The sequence below is a fragment of the Monodon monoceros genome, unplaced genomic scaffold (assembly GCF_005190385.1).
Source record: "Monodon monoceros isolate NGI ecotype Baffin Bay Population unplaced genomic scaffold, NGI_Narwhal_1 Super_Scaffold_18, whole genome shotgun sequence".
NCBI classification, from domain to species: domain Eukaryota; kingdom Metazoa; phylum Chordata; class Mammalia; order Artiodactyla; family Monodontidae; genus Monodon; species Monodon monoceros.
This window is the reverse complement of record NW_021703774.1, coordinates 124,957,126-124,972,522: the sequence shown is the minus strand read 5'-3', so window position 1 is coordinate 124,972,522 and position 15,397 is coordinate 124,957,126.

Genomic DNA, 15,397 nt, shown 5'->3' with positions numbered 1-15,397 from the left:
ACCTGTTAGAATGGTGAATCCCACAACAAGTATTTTGATGAGAACACAAGCCCTTGTGAAAACATAATGTCTGCTTCACCTCTTCTCTATAAAGGATGTTGAAATGCTCACTTGCTGCTACAGTTAGATTGCTAAATGTTACTGTGTATCACTCTGGAATCATCTTCCCCATTCCCACTTGCATGTACGTTGTTTTTTTCCTCACTTACCGAGCATTCTTCCTGTATATAAATCAACCACTGTGCTAATATTTTCCATACTTTAGCTCAATTAATTATTGAAATAATTGTATGAGACATGTACTACTATTACATTCCTTTTAAAGATTAGAAGATTAAGTAATTTGCCCAAGGTCACAGAGTTAGTGGAATCCATATATAAACCTGGATCTTTTGAATGCTAGTGATTATGTTTTTAACCCATACCTTACATTATCATCCATTAAAAAAAACTGACTTGTAATCAAATAAAATTTATTAAGTAGAAATATAACACTGGCTGAAAATTAAGTGAGAATTACACAGATGTTGTCTTTGCCTTTAGAGACTTTAATGTTTATTGTTTATTTCAGTTCTTGGTACGGCAAGAAAACCCAGACATCACATTGAACAACAAACTAAATTAAGAAACCTGCAGAGATAGTTGCTCAATGGCAATAAGAATTTCAAGATTATCAGTATCGTCAAAATAAATACTTCAGTCCTCAAAAATATTCCTATGAGTTGTTAAACAGACTGAGAGAGGATTCCACTGATTTACTATTACCATAAATAAAATCCTCCCCCTTTCTCTATTCCAGTTGTGACCATATGAAATGAGCTGTTCAGACCCCAATTGATAGATATTTTTTCACACCTTTCATGATCATTTGCCAACTAGAAATCAATAAAGCTGTTTCATGACACAAGTATTGTTGAGATATCTCAGGATCTCACACACTCAACCAGTGACTCTCTTACAAGAGAAAGGTAGAGGACCCATATCAACTCACTGAATAATTAGTTCTATACAAAGATAAAGAGAGAAAAAAATTTTTTCAATGATTTTTCAGTGATTTATAGTTTCAGAAACAGAATTATTACATGTATTGAAATTTTAGTAAAATTAACCATTGTTTTTAATACTGCTCACAGAATATACATAGATAGAAAATTACATTTTGCCCCATTCTGCATATAATTAGAGATTAAACACTCAGCAAGTCCTCTGAGATATGACATCCTCCCATTCTCCTGTGGTGTGGGACCCAGAACAACAGGGAAGAGAAACTGATAAATGTTCCAGTCAGCCCAAGGTTTTGCCATGCTGTGTGTACTCTGTAGTGAATTCAGACATCCCAGGACCACCGTAGTGTTGCAGGTCTGAGTTAAAGGAATTTTGTGACAGCACCTTAAACCTGAGATCACTGATACCATTCTGGTGCAGCTTCAGTTACCAAAACAAACAAAAACATTTCAGAAATTGAAATTCCAAGGGACTTTCTTTTCATAGAGCAGGTTGAAGTGGTGCAGTCTGGCCTATTGGTATATATAAATTTAGATCATATTTACTGTCAGTGTGCTAGGGCTCTGATTTTCACTTTCAAAAGTTCATTTCACTGTATGTATTACTGTATATTATTGGGTCTTTATGAAAATTACCATTTAGATGAAAATTTAGAATGTTTTGTACTTCAGTTTGGTTAGATATTCTCCATTTCTCTGCAGAGATTCTGTAAAAAAAAATTTTAAGGGAGAGGGGAGCTGAAATATAGGTTTGGACTTTTAAACTTAGGATAAATCTGGAATTTTGAGTATTTCATTTAAAGGCCTAAAATTGCAACACAAGCTGTGAATCAGTCTCTCTAAATCTGAGCTTCATGAAAATAAACTCAGAAATTAATAATTTGAGCTATGGCTTCAAGTTTAAACAGATTGTTTGAAGATAAATCATTTGTCAGGGTTAATGAGATTATAGATGTCCTATGTTAAAGCCCCCAAGAACAAAGAAGAAGAAAGAAGACGAGGGGCCTCCTATTGGAGCCCTGTGTTCCCATTTAGAGATGAGTTACATAGTGACAAGAGGAATAGGAACAGATAGTCTTTTATTTTTAAACCTAGTCTCGAGTAGTAAAAAGACCTGGATGAAAGTCCCAAACCAGTGGGTGATCCTGGACCTATAATAAGGTTTTATGACCCTAAGCATGACATTCTTCTACCTCCTCTCATCCATTTCCAATAAAACCGACTCCCATTTTCCATATATCAAACATATGGTCATATTCTCTTAGGAATATCCATTTTAACTACTCATAAGTTGAGAGAAGATAAACTTCCTCCACAAATTGATACCAGATTCCAAAGCTACTTTCATTGGCACAATATAAAGATTAGGCTGTAAGAGTTGTGCCCACGGGTCTCCCGTGGGCTTGGACGACGTGCTAAATGAATCAAGACATACTGCAACCATATGTCACGTAGACTTGGCTGAAAAAAAACCTCTCTCTAAATTATTTCCTGTAGTTTTTAAAAGAAATGTGTTCTACTTTTCATCTTCCAAGGGTCATCTTGATAGTTACAGACTCTTCTAAAGTATTTACTATTGAGAAAACACATTCTCAATTTTAAAACACAAAATTAAAATTGTCCACTCTATTATGATTAAAAGAAGCCACATTTGAGAAAAAAATTTAAACATAGTTGCCAAAAATGTGAAGAACTGTTTATAAAAAGAAACTGGGTAAGTGAGTAGTTTTACTCCTTCTTGAACAATTGTTTAAAGCTGGAAAGTGTTCCTGTACCTCATCATGATGTTGGGAGAGCAGCTTAGAATACAACAGACTGCTTTAGAACTGAAATATTGTTACTTGCATTTGTATGAACATTAAGAAATTGTTTTCATGGGTTTTTATATTGAATGAAATATTTTTATACAAAGTTAATCAATATTTATTGTGGAAAATTGCTGTCTATTTTTCAAAATTAATTATACGTAAAATGTATGGCAAAATTCAATTTTGTAAGGATCTTTGACAGGATATTTTAAACAACATGTCCACTCAAAAAGTCTGAACTGAGAATAAAATTGGAAGATATTTAATTTTGTAGTGAAATACTTATATTGTAGATACTGTACTTTTTAAACTTGTCATTAAGTATTTGGCATGCAGATAACACTTTCTCTTTAGTCACAACTGGTATGTTAATAAACGTTATAAACATAAGTGCTGAGACATGCATCACTAATTGTTTTATAAAGTTTAATTATCCTAATTCTCCTTTTTTGTCCCTAAAGTCATAAAGAAAGATGTGTAAATTATGACTGTGAAATTTTTATCATTATAAATCATAAGCAATGTTGGAATTGATATGAGATCAAATATGAGAAATGGAAAGTCCAAGTAAAATTTTTATGAATTTAAGTTATTTCAGGATTATTTTATGTTTGTATGATTACTGCTTTCAGCAAAGATTTGGAAAATATGAAATAATCCTTGTATTTTATGTGAATAGTTACCATATTATTTTTACCCATTGTTAGCATTTGTGTTTTTAAAATTGTTACAAACATGCCTTGCCTTTGGAAGGGATTTGTAAACATTTTAGATCCAGCTGTCTCTCTTTACTGTTATTCTCTCTGTATTCTCAATATATCACCCACACCAAATACTTGCTGGCATTACAGCCACTTGCAATGAAAAATTATTCATTTTAAACATCAAGAGCTCTGTAGTTCGATTCTTCACTTCCTTTGGAAATCTTGATTTACAGTCATTTGTGAACATTTGTTTCATCACTTAGTTTTCTAGCAATTTGAGTTTGGGGGCTAGTATTTGGGCTAGGATTCAGATATGTTCTCCTTGCTTAGTTTTAAAATGTAAATGAAATGAACATAAAAAATTTCAGATAGTACATGGAAATACAAAATAAAAATTGTTGTCTCCCTCCACTCTCAATCTTTAGTTCCTATTCCCTAAAAATAACCTGTTATTATTATACCACATACATTTAAAGTTTTTATATAGTTGGGATCATATTCTGCTTGCTGTTATAATATTACCCTTTTCCCTTAATATATCTTAGTGATATTTCCATAGAAACTCAAATATACCTACTTTATTATTTTAATGGTTACATAGTTATTCCACTATATCAAAGTACAATGATTTATGTAAATGATTCAAACTTGGTGAACATTTAGGTTGTTTCTAATCTTTTATTTTTATGGACAATACTGAAGTGAGCATTCTCATACATAATTATGTCTTGGCATACTTGTACAAATCTACTTGTCAGGACTCTTGTGTAAGAAAGTGTAAGAAACTTACAAGTGTAAGAAACCAACTGAAATTGTCTAAAGTATCTTTTTGCTATTTTAATTTTAACTTGATGAATGAAGTTGAGCATATTTTCATGTTTATAAGCCATTTGTTTTTCTCTACCTTCCTATTCTTTGCCTAATTTTCTACTGGGCTATTATAATTTTATTGCTTTCTTATCATTATTTTTCATATATGTGATCTAAGTTTTCTTAATTAAGATATGACTTATGTACTGTAAAGTACACAAGTCTTCAGTGTAAGCTTAATGAATTTTTACATACTTCATATCTGAGTAAAATCACTGAATCACCGGATAGGTTTTAGTTTAGCTTTAATAGATACATACTGCCAAATACATATGTAAATACATACTAATTTACACTGCTGTCAGTAAGGTAGAAGAGTTCTGTTGCTTTATATACCAATTCCTAATCAACATTGATACTGTCAGCCTTTTGAATTTTAGTCAGTCTGATGGTTGTGTAAGGGTTTCTTAGAGTTTATTTTGCACTTCTCTAATATGTAATAATTTTGAGAGACATTTAACGAATCCCTCTCCTATTTCTGTGTATTTCATAAACATCTAAAATATTGTTACATTGCTGCTTTAGGCAGTACCGAGTCTTTCAAATTTCCCTTTTGTACTGTTTGTTTATTACTTCTTGCATCTTTGTGCTTCCATCTGGTATAATTTCCCTTCATCCTAAAGAACTTTCTTGTACTGTGGATCAACCGTGACAAATTCTTTCAGGCTTTGTTTGGGAACATCTATATTTTATCTTCAATTTTGATAGATATTTTTGCTCAATATTGAACTCTAAGTTTGCAGTTATTTTCCATCTTTGTAAGTTGTCTTTTTATTGTCTTCCAGTGTCTGGTATCCATGGTTACTGTTGAGAAGTTAGCCGTCATTTTAATTGTTGTTTCCTTAAGGTAATTTCTCGTTGTTTATTTGTTTTTAAGATTTTCCCCTTTATCTTTTGTTTTTAGTTGTTTGACTATTATAAGTCTAGGTGTGCTTTCTTTTTTACTTGTCCAGATTGGTATTCATTGAGCTTCTTTTATTTGACCACCAATAGGTTTTATTAGACTTGAAAATTCTCAGCCATTATTTCTTCACATGTCAATGTTGTCCCATTTTATTTACCCTTCCCTTGTGAAACTTGTTTTTTAACATCTTTATTGGAGTATAATTGCTTTATAATGTTGTGTTAGTTTCTGTATAACAAAGTGAATCAGCTATATGCATATGTATATCCCCATATCCCCTCCCTCTTGAGTCTCCCTCCAACACTCCTAATCCCACCCCTCTAGGTGGTCGCAAGGCTCCGAGCTGATCTCCCTGTGCTATGCAGCTGCCACCCACTAGTTATCTATTTTACATTTCATAGTATATATATGTCAATGTTACTCTCTCACTTTGTCCCAGTTTACCCTTCCAACTCCCTGCATCCTCAAGTCCATTCTCTATGTCTGCGGCTTTATTCCTGTCGTGCCCCTAGGTTCATCAGAACAATTTTGTTTTTAGATTCCATATATATGTGTTAACATACAGTATTTGTTTTTCTCTTTCTGACTTACTTCACTCTGTAAGACAGACTCTAGGTCCATCCACCTCACTACAAATAACTCAATTTCGTTTCTTTTTATGGCTGAGTAATATTCCATTGTATATATGTGCCACATCTTCTTTATCCATTCATCTATTGACAGACACTTAGGTTGCTTCCATGTCCTGGCGATTGTAAATAGTGCTGCAGTGAATACTGTGGTACATGACTCTTTTTGAATTATGGTTTTCTCAGGGTATATGCCCAGTAGTGGGATTGCTGGGTTGTATGGTAGTTCTATTTTTAGTTTTTAAGGAACCTCCATGCTGTTCTTCATAGTGGCTGTATCAATTTACATTCCCACCAACAGTGCAAGAGGGTTCCCTTTTCTCCACACCCTCGCCAGCATTTATCGTTTGTAGATTTTTTGATGATAGCCCTTCTGACTGGTGTGGGATGATACCTCATTGTAATTTTGATTTGCATTTCTCTCATGATTAGTGATGTTGAGCAACTTTTCACGTGTTTGTTGGCAGTCTGTATAGCTTCTTAGGAGAAATGTCTATTTAGGTCTTCTGCCTATTTTTGGATTGGGTTATTTGTTTTTTTGACATCGAGCTTCATGAGCTGCTTGTATATGTTGGTGATTAATCCTTTGTCAGTGTCTTCATTTGCAAACATTTTCTCCCATTCTGAGGGTTGTCTTTTCATCTTGCTTATGGTTTCCTTTGCTGTGCAAAAGCTTTTAAGTTTCACTAGGTCCCATTTGTGTATTTTTGTTTTTATTTCCATTTCTCTAGGAGGTGGGTCAAAAAGGATCTTGCTGTTATTTATGTCATAGAGCGTTCTGCCTATGTTTTCCTCTAAGAGTTTCATACTGTCTGGCCTTACATTTAGGTCTTTAATCCATTTTGAGTTTATTTCTGTGTATGGTGTTAGGAAGTGTTCTGATTTCATTCTTTTACGTATAGCTGTCCCGTTTTCCCAGCACCACTTATTGAAGAGGGTGTCTTTTCTCCATTGTATACTTTTCGCCTCCTTTATCAAAAAATAAGGTGACTGTATGTGCATGGGTTTATCTCTGGACTTTCTATCCTGTTCCATTGATCTATATTTCTGGTTTTGTGCCAGGACCTTACTGTCCTGATTACTGTAGTATTGTAGTATAGTCTGAAGCCAGGGAGCCTGATTCGTCCAGCTCCATTTTTACTTCGCAAGATTGTTTTGGCTGTTCGGGGTCTTTGGGGTTTCCATACAAATTGTGCAATTTTTTGTTCTAGTTCTGTGAAAAATGCCATTGGTAGTTTGATAGGGATTGCACTGAATCTGTAGATTGCTTTAGGTAGTATAGTCATTTGCACAATGTTGATTTTTCCAATCCAAGAACATGGTATATCTCCCCATCTGTTTGTATCATCTTTAATTTCTTTCATCGGTGTCCTATAGTTTTATGCATACAGGTTTTTTTTCTCCGTAGGTAGGTTTATTCCTAGGTATTTTATTCTTTTGTTGCAATGGCAAATGTGAGTGTTTCCTTAATTTCTCTTTCAGATTTTTCATAATTAGTGTATAGGAATGCAAGAGATTTCTGTGCATTAATTTTATATCCTGCTAGTCTACCAAATTCACTGATTAGCTCTAGTAGTTTTCTGGTAGCATTGTTAGGGTTCTCTATGTATAGTATCTTGTCATCTGCAAACAGTGACAGCTTTACTTCTTTTCTGATTTGGATTCCTTTGATTTCTTTTACTTGTCCGATTGCTATGGCCAAAACTTCCAAAACTATGTTGAATGATAGTGGTGAGAGTGGGTAACCTTTTCTTGTTCCTGATCTTAGAGGAAATGGTTTCAGTTTTTCACCTTTAAGGATGATGTTGGCTGTGGGTTTGTCATATATGGCCTTTATTATGCTGAGGTAGGTTCCCTCTCTGCCTACTTTCTGGAAAGTTTTTATCATAAATGGGTGTTGAATTTTGTCAAAAGCTTTTTCTACATCTATTGAGATGATCATATGGTTTTTCTCCTTCAATTTGTTAATATGGTGTATCACATTGATTCCTTTGCATGTATTGAAGAATCCTTGCATTCCTGGGATAAACCCCACTTGATCATGGTGTATGATCCTTTTAATGTGCTGTTGGATTCTGTTTGCTAGTATTTTCTTGAGGATTTTTGCATCTATGTTCATCAGAGATATTGGCCTATAGTTTTCTTTTTTTGTGACATCTTTGTTTGGTTTTAGATGGTGGCCTCGCAGAATGACTTTGGGAGTGTTCCTCCCTCTGCTATATTTTGGAAGAGTGTGAGAAGTTAGCCCTTCTCTAAATGCTTGATCGAATTCGCCTGTGAAGACATCTGGTCCTGGGCTTTTGTTTTTTGGAAGATTTTTAATCACAGGTTCAATTTCAGTGCCTGTGATTGGTTTGTTTATATTTTCTATTTCTTCCTGATTCAGGCTTGGAAGCTTGTCCTTTTCTAAGAATTTGTCCATTTCTTCTAGGATGTCCATTTTATTGGCATATAGTTGCTTGTAGTAATCTCTCATGATCCTTTGTATTTCTGCAGTGTCAATTGTTACTCCTTTTTCATTTTTAGTTCTGTTGATTTGAGTCTTCTCCCTATTTTTCTTGATGAGTCTGGCTAGTGGTTTATCAATTTTGTTTATCTTCTCAAAGGAGCAGCTTTTAGTTTTATTGATCTTTTCTGTTGTTTCCTTCGTTTCTTTTTCATTTATTTCTGATCAGAACTTTATGATTTCTTTCCTTCTGCTATCTTTGGGTTTTTTTTTTCTTCTTTTTATAATTGCTTTAGGTGTAAGGTTAGGTTGTTTGAGATTTTTCTTTTTTCTTGAGGTAGGATTGTATTGCTATAAACTCCTGTCTTAGAACTGCTTTTGCTGCATCCCATAGGTTTTGAGTCGTCATGTTTTCATTGTCATTTTTTTCCAGGTATTTTTTTATTTCCTCTTTGATTTCTTCCATGATCTTGGTTATTTAGTAATGTATTGTTTAGCTGCCACGTGTTTGTATTTTTTACAGTTCTTTTCCTGTAATTGATATCTAGTCTCATAGCATTGTGGTCAGAAAAGATATTTGATATGATTTCAATTTTCTTAAATTTACCAAAGCTTGATTTCTGACCCAGATATGGTCTATCCCAGAGAATGTTACATGAGCACTTGAGCAGAAAGTGTATTCTGTTATTTTTGGATGAAATGTCCTATAAATATCATTCAAATCCATCTTGTTTAATATATCATTTAAAGCTTGTGTTTCTTATTTATTTTCATTTTGGGTGATCTGTCCATTGGTGAAAGTTGTGTGTTAAAGTCCCTTAGTATTATTGTGTTACTGTTGATTTCCCCTTTTGTGGCTGTCAGCATTTGCCTTATGTATTGAGGTGCTCCTATGTGGGGTGCATAAATATTTACAATTGTTATATCTTCTTCTTGGATTGATCCCTTGATTGTTATGTAGTGTCCTTCTCTGTCTCTTGTAATACTCTTTGTTTTGTAGTCTATTTTGTCTGATATGAGAATTGCTACTCCAGCTTTCTTTTGGTTTCCATTTGCATGGAATATCTTTTTCCATCCCCTCACTTTCAGTCTGTATGTGTCCCTAAGTCTCAAGTGGGTCTCTTGTAGATAGCATATATATGGGTCTTGTTTTTGTATCCATTCAGGCAGTCTATGTCTTTTGGTTGGAGCATTTAATCCATTTACATTTAAGGTAATTATCAATTTTTATGCTCCTATTACCATTTTCTTAATTGTTTGGGGTTTGTTTTTGTAGGTCTTTTCCTTCTCTTGTGTTTCCTGTCTAGAGAAGTTCCTTTAGCATTTGTTGTAAAGCTGGTGGTGCTGAATTCTCTTAACTTTTGCTTGTCTGTAAAGGTTTTAATTTCTCCATTGAATCTGTATGAGATCCTTGCTGGGTAGAGCAATCTTGGTTGTAGATTTTTCCCTTTCATCACTTTAAATATGTCCTGCTACTCCCCTCTGGCTTGCAGAGTTTCTACTGAAAGATCAGCTGCTAACCTTAAGGGGATTCCCTTGTATGTTATTTGTTGCTTTTCCTTGCTGCTTTTAATATTTTTTCTTTGTATTTAATTTTTGATAGCTTGATTAATATGTGTCTTGGCCTGTTTCTCTTTAGGTTTTTCCTGAATGGTACTCTCTGTGCTTCCTGGACTTGATTGACTATATCCTTTCCCATGTTAGGGAAGTTTTTGACTATAATCTCTTCAAATATTTTCTCACACCCTTTCTTTTTCTCTTCTTCTCCTGGGACCCCTATAATTCAAATATTGGTGCATTTAATGTTGTCCCAGATGTCTCTAAGACTGTCCTCAATTCTTTTCATTCTGTTTTCTTTGTTCTGCTCTGCAGTAGTTATTTCCACCATTTTATCTTCCAACTCACTTATCCATTCTTCTGCCTCAGTTATTCTGCTACTCATTCCTTCTAGAGTATTTTTAATTTCAGTAATTGTGTTGTTCATCCCTGTTTGTTTGCTCTTTAGTTCTTCTAGATACTTGTTAAATGTTGCTTGTATTTTCTCCGTTCTGTTTCTGAGATTTTGGATCATCTTTACTGTCATTACTCTGAATTCTTTTTCAGGTAGGTTGCCTATTTTGTCTTCATTTATTTGGTCTTGTAGGTTTTTATGTTGCTCCTTCATCTGTAACATATTTTTTGCCATTTATTTATTTATTTATTTTGATGGGTGGTGCTATATTCTTATCTTAGTGGTTGTTTGGGCTGAGACGTCCAGCACTGGAGTTTGAATGCAGTTGCATACAGCCAGGTGAGGACCTCCAGGAGGCCTAACTTCAATTAATATTCCCTGGGGTCTGAGGTTCTCTGTTAGTCAGGCGGTTTAGATTTGGAGCTCCCACCACAGGAGCTCGGGCCCAACCTCCAGCCTGGGAACCAATATCCCACAAGCTTCATGGCACGGTAAAAAAGAAAGAAAGAAAAAAAGGAGCAGTACAATATCAAAGAATAAAAAACAAAATAAAATTAGAAAGATAAAAAAATATTAGGTAAAATAAAACTATAATTGAAACAACTGCAACAAGGTCAAATAAAACCACAACAGAAAAAAGAAAAAAGGAAAAAAATAAAAGGAGGGAGGGTAACAAGCCAAAAGGAGAGAACAATAACAAAGTATTAAGAATAAAATAAAATTAGAAAAATAAAGATTTATTAGGAAAAATAACCATATAAAAGAATCAACAACAATGAATCAACAAGGTAAAACAGAACCCCAATCTAAAAGAGGAAGAAAGAAAGAAAAAAAAGCCTTGTCTATGGTAGCAGAGTTTAGGCAGGTGTGGGACTTAGGTGGGGCACGGTTTAGGGTGGGAAGGGGCCTAGGTGGGTGGAAGGGTGACATTTGAGCTTGAGGCGGGGCCTAGGCAGGGTGATGTTCAAGTGTGGGGTGGGGCCTCTACTTAGGACCTGCACGGAAGGGGAGATGCAGCATGTAGAAAGGAGGGCCTCTGGAGTGTGGAGTTCCTGAGTTTGGAGGTAAGGCCCTGAGTGAGGGTGTGTGGTTGGGATTTAGGCCCAGCACATTGAAGGGGGTCTCCGAGTGTAGAGGTAGGGCTCTGGGTGGGGGTGTAGGGGTGAGGCTTGGGTTCTGCGCAGCAGGAGGGAGACTCCGAGGGCAGAGGATTAGGCCCAGGAGCCCAACAGCCTCCCCAGTGCTTAAGTGGACAGGGAAAGCACTGGCCGTGTTCCCTTCGCACCACTCCCCCACCGTCTCCCCCAGGGTCTCCCTCATCGCCGCTGGACCCCAAACTGTGGGTGCATCCCACTGGGTGTAGGAACTCCTCCCCGCCCCCAGCCACCCCTCAGGGGTGTCAGTCCCAGAGGTCTGGCCTTTACTTTTGCTCCCCCTTCCCTCCCTCCCACTCCCTCAGGATGCACGTGGCTGGAGCGGGTCTTGGTGGGCAGAGGATCAGGCCTGGCATCTCAGCAGGTTCCTGGGGGCCCAAGTGGGCAGGGGAAACTTGGCCACACTCTCTTTTGATCCTCTACCCTCCCAATGGTTCCCCAATTTCCCCCTTCTGTGGGATCCCTTCCCCCCCCCCCGCCGCCCCTCAGGGGCACCAGCCCCATCCCCCCTCCACTTCTCCGCTCCCTTCACTCCCCCCATGCCCCACGTCCTACCTGGTCACTGGGGGTTCCTCCCGTCCCATTAGGTGTCTGTGGTCCCCCCACTGGTGCCTGGTAGGTGCCTTAGTTGTGCCCCCTTCTGAAACTCTTGAGTCACATGTTAGTTATTCTGGTCTAGGTCCACATGTCTATTTCTTTCCCAATCTTTTTTTGTCCTTATTCTTGGTTTTGTTTATTTTTTCTTGATCTGTCTTTGAGGTCACTACTTAATGTCATTTCTATGAACACTGTGTAGTTAAAACTATCCAATGTGTTCTAGTTCTTTTAATTCTTTCTTATAGCTTTTAATAGTCTCTTGAAATGTTACACTTTTCCTCTACTTTATCCATATTTTCTTCTATTTCCTTTTTGTTAATTATAATTATTTTGACATGTTTCTCTAACTTCAATGTGTGAATTTCTGAGCCTGCTTCCATTAATTGGTTTATCTCCTGATTTCCTGTTTTTTTTTCACATATGTAGTAATTTTTGTTTGTATGCTGGATATTATGAATAATATGCTGTAGGGGCTCTGGATTGTGTTATCTTTTCCCTCCAAATGTTGAGTTTCATTCTTTTTGGCAGTTAAAGAATTTATGGATCACTTGGATCCTATTTACATTTGTTTTAGGCTACTTGAGGAGGGTCTATTTCAGTTTTGTCCCATCCTAGGTTTTAGTCTTTACTATTATTCCTAGGTATGACCTTTCTAGAGTTACAACTAAATCTCCTGGGTGTTGTTCAATGTCTTTTCATTATGGCTGGGATGAAATTCTAAACTTTCCCCAATATTGTGCAATTATTAGTAATCAGCTCTTAATTCACAAGCAGCTCTTTTCTACTAGGGATATTAGAGTTTCACCCAGTAAATACACAGCTTAGAATCTGGCCAAGGACCCAAGGAACTGCACCTTATGTGGAGTTTTGAAGATTCTTAACAACTTGTTCCTACTGAGTATCTTGCCCTCTAAATACCAACTGCCTTACCACTCAAACTTTGACACTCCCAGAAACACTGATGCTCTCTTCTGGGCCTAATTTTCTTGTGCTTAGAGAACAAGGGAGAAAGCTATGTTAAATATGGGGTTTCTCCATGTGCTTCCTTCCCTCATCTCCTTGTGATAGCTTCTGTCTAATGCCAGAAAGCAGTTGTGTTAAGTTTTATAGTTGTTTATGGGAGAGTAAATCTGATAAGACTCTGCCATGGCTACTACTAGAAGTATGCAATAATTCTTTTATTAAAAAGCTGTTCCTTTTCTCTCATATATTGAAACATTTGTTACAGTTTTTCACTTATATTTTGACTTTATAGTATTATTCCATTCATACATTTTGCATCCTTACATTTTTCAACTTTTCCTTCATTCCTTCTGGGTTTTGCATCATACTTAGAAAAGTATACCAAATTCTAACACTTCATTGATAATTAATTTTTCTTATATTTATGCTGTTATTTTGGGGTTAATATTTTTCATTTATTTGGAATTAATTTTGACATAAGGAGTGGAATAATAAGGAGTGGAATAATGATTTAGCTTTTATGTTTTCCAAGTGGCTAATCAGTTGTCCCAACACAATTTGTTTCTGGGAAAAAAAACTTTTTTTCACTCACATAAAATGCCACATTTATCACCTACTAATCCTCAAGTATATTTTTATTTCCGGGCTCTCTATTCTTTTTTATTGATTATTCAATCTATTTTCCTCTACTACTAAGTTTATTAATTATCACCAGTTACTCAATATTTTAATATCTGGATGGTTGGATCCCTCAGCTCTGCTCATTATACCTCACTGATATCTTTCTAGACCAATTGTAGTTTAATTAAATTTTTATAAAAAAAAATTCTTTTGGTATTTCATTCAGAGTTAAGATAAAAATACTGAAAAATGTCATCACTACAGTATTTAGTTGCCCAAGATTATCTGTCAATTTTTAAATGTTGAGAGCAAAATATTACTTTTATCTTCCTAAATAATAAAGACAAATAATTCATATCTATAATATTAAACTCTTCCCCAAATTCACCTTTGATACTAGAGAATAGAAATGTGATAGGTGCTCTAAACTTTGTGCTTTAGATGTGGAGTCATAAATAAGGTGATTATCCATCTCACTGTTCCTGGCCTACTCTCCCTTTATGTATATATGAGACGCCTTTCAATCTTATACATGTATCAGTTTCAACAACAGAGTATATGTTCATACTGTAAAGAACTAACCTTGTTGACAATAATTGTTACCATTGCTTTTTTCTCTTTTATCTCAGTTTTTATCAAATTTTTTCAGGTGTAGAATATTTGGAAATCATGGAACACTTTAAAGAACATCAAGATATTGCTTTAATTTTCTTGTTTTATCACCTGGAAACAACTGTCTATTAGCAAATTACTATTATTTGTATATATGTATCTCCTTCTCAAAAATGACATAAAAGCTCTCTTTATTCATCAATACAGTAAACTAGATGTCCAGAGAAATCTCTCCCAATATAGCATAGCTAAAAAAAAATGCTAGATTAAAACATCATTTTAGGGCTTCCCTGGTGGTGCAGTGGTTGAGAGTCTGCCTGCCGATGCAGGGGACACGGGTTCGTGCCCCGGTCCGGGAAGATCCCACGTGCTGCGGAGCGGCTAGGCCCGTAAGCCATGGCCGCTGAGCCTGCGCGTCCGGAGCCTGTGCTCCGCAACGGGAGAGGCCACAACAGTGAGAGGCCTGCGTACCGCAACAAAGCAAAACAAAACAAAACAAAACAAACGAACAAACAAAACAAACAAACAAAAAACCCCATCATTTTAATGTATGGTTACACTGAAGAGAAAGTAAGAAAATCCCAGGAGTATGCTAACTTTGGAGTCAACTGATTTCCATGACCTTTAACCTAGTTTTGAGAGGGCGACATCTAGGGAGAGAAAGAGTGGGGAGACCTTCCCATGAGTTGAGGACCTCAGAGGTGAACAGGATAAAATCGTGCTCAGCAGAGAAAAATGGTGGGGTTTACGTTTTTATCTCAGCCATTGCTCAGGACTGAGTCGAAAAAAGAAAAGGAAAAAGAAAAGCTGCTCTGAGTGTTCCTACCTCAGGTTTCCGTCCCCCTCAGATTTCTGTCCTCAGATTTCCCATCACGTGGATTTGGGGTCAAAATTCATACTACTTGTGTGGCCCAGCAAAACATAAGCAGAATATTTAGTCTTAAGAGTCTCAGATGGGTTGAGAATTGCTTGCAATTTCACACAGACTATTTTGACAACACACTGGGGTACATGACAGAGAGAAGTGTGTGTGTGTGTGTGTGTGTGTGTGTATAAATAGAGGTAGTTTTGTATGTATATATTTTAAAGCAAAATGATATACTTATAAAACAAGACACCAGAGTACATTAAATG